At 46.0% G+C, this 2,337-nt stretch overlaps 1 pseudogene; it reads left to right on the top strand.

Annotated features, from left to right (window-relative positions):
- The first annotated feature begins 547 nt into the window (after positions 1-547).
- LOC132009004 (protocadherin gamma-A12-like) lies at positions 548-2,330 on the top strand (annotated as a pseudogene).
- Positions 2,331-2,337: the final 7 nt, after the last annotated feature.

Below are 2,337 nucleotides of genomic sequence, written 5' to 3'. Positions count from 1 at the left end.
CTAGGTGCACTAAAGTTATACGGTTAAAATTACTTTGTATAGAAACTTCAAATTCATTTGAAAGGTTATTGGAAAAACAATACAACTACAGAAAATAATCTCAAGAAAGCAGCTCTATATGAAAAATTTTAGAGAACTACAAAGAAGTTGACTGAAATTCCTAGTAAAAGGAGGACTGTAATTTTTTAGTTGGCTCCACTTACATCCCTACTTGAGGAACAGTAGGTGGAGCTATTTGAGGTACAAAAACCAAAGATCCTTCCTGGAGTTGAAGATTGTGCAGTAATTGGTTAGGACTCTGAGCACCACTGTTCACCAATCTGGGAGAGAAAAACAGAGATCCTGCTTGCCTCCTGATTGCCCTGCAGGCACCTGTAGCACAAAGCCCAGATAGAAACTAATCATCTCTGGGACTATGAAGAAAATGTTGGATTCTGAAGATGGGAAAAACTGGTCCTGACTTGGGTGGTCTAGGGACAAATTGGAACTAATAACCTCCAGGAAAGCGATAATGATTTCTGAGCGGCTGCATCAGGACTGAAAATGGCTTGTCCTGCTGGGAGTTCTCCTGGGGAATCTATGGGAAACTGGGTGTGCCCAAATTCACTATTCACTTCCTGAGGAGCTGGAGAAAGGCTCTAGGATGGGAAACATCGCCAAGGACCTGGGGTTGGAGCCCCAGGAACTAGAGGAGCGCGGAGTCGGTATAGCCTCCAGAGGTACAACTCAAGTTTTCACTCCAAACCTTCGAAGCGGCAGCCTTATCTTCGCAGGCAGGGTAGACTGGGAAGAACTCTGCTTGGGGGTCTTAAAGTGTCAATTAAATCTGGAGGTTTTGCTGGAGGATAAAGTAAAAATATACGGGGTTGTGGTAGAAGTGAGAGACATTAACAGTAATGTCCCCTATTTCTGGGAAGATGAATTAGAAATAAAACTGAGTGAAAACGCAGCCACTGGGTTGCGGTTCCCTCTTCCCCATGCTTGGGATCTGGATATCGGGAAGAACTGTCTCCAGAGCTACTGACTCAGTAGTAATACTGACATCTTTCTGGACGTGCAAAGTGGAGCAGATAGTAACACATACCCAGAATTGGTTTTGGAGCATGCCTTGGACCGGGAGCAGAAGGCTATTCATTACCTTGTTCTCATCGCCTCTGGTGGGGGTGACCCAATCCGCACAGGCACTGTGCGCATCCGTTTCATGGTAGTTGATGTGAATGACAACGTACCAGTATTTGCACAGTCTGAACCACATGAGTGTTCCAGAGAATGCGTCATAGGCACTAAGCTGCTTTGTGTAAGCACCATGATGGAGGACCATGATGAAGGAGCCAATGCTGATGACCCTGATGAAGGAGCCAATGCTGAAGTGATGTATTCCTTCTGTTATGTGGACAAGAAGGCAGCGCAAGTTTTCAAACTAGATGCTAATTTAGGGACGATTTCAACAATAGGGGAGCTGAACCACAAGGAATTGAGGATTCTGTGAGATGGAAGTGCAAGCTGTGGATAATGCAGGATATTCTGCACAAGCCAGAGTCTTGATCACAGTATTGGATGTGAATGATAACGCCCCTGAAGTAGTTGTCACCTCTCTCTCCAGCTCTATTTTGGAAAACTCTCCCAGAGGGACACTAATTGTCCTTTTAAATGTAAATGATGAAGAATCTGGGGAAAATGGACAAGTGATCTGTTTCATCTGAGAGAATATGCCATTTAAATGAGAAAAGTCTTATGGAAATTACTACAGTTTAGTGACAGACACACTCCTAGATCCAGAACAGGTTCCTAGCTACATCATCACCATGACTGCCAGTGACACAGGAAGTCTGTCCCTGTCCACAGAAACTCACATCTCACTGAAAGTAGCAGACACCAATGACAACTCTGATGCTTTCTACACTGCCTATATCATGAAGAACAACCCTAGAGGAGCCTGCATAGTGTCTGTGACTATCTATGACTCCCGACTATGGAAAGAACGCCCAGGTCACTCACTTACTCACTGGTGGAGGACACACTTCTCGGAACACCCATATCCTCCTACATCTCCATCAACTCTGACACTGGCATTCTATATGCCCTGTGTTCCTTCGACTATGAACGATTCCAAGACTTGCATCTACAAGTGATGGCGCATGACAGCAGTGACCCTCGGCTCAGCAGCAACGTATCTCTGAGCCTGTTGGTGCTGGACCAAAACGACAACGTGCCAGAGATTCTGTATCCCACCCTCCCCACCGATGGCTCAACAGATGTGGAGTTGGCACCCCGCGCTGCAGAGCCCGGGTACCTGGTCACCAAGGTGGTGGCAGTGGACAGAGACTCTGGCCAGAA

Source organism: Mustela nigripes, unplaced genomic scaffold (assembly GCF_022355385.1).
Source record: "Mustela nigripes isolate SB6536 unplaced genomic scaffold, MUSNIG.SB6536 HiC_scaffold_3116, whole genome shotgun sequence".
In the NCBI taxonomy this organism is placed as follows: domain Eukaryota; kingdom Metazoa; phylum Chordata; class Mammalia; order Carnivora; family Mustelidae; genus Mustela; species Mustela nigripes.
The sequence above is the reverse complement of the archived record's forward strand: the minus strand, read 5'-3'. Positions and strand labels throughout refer to the sequence as shown.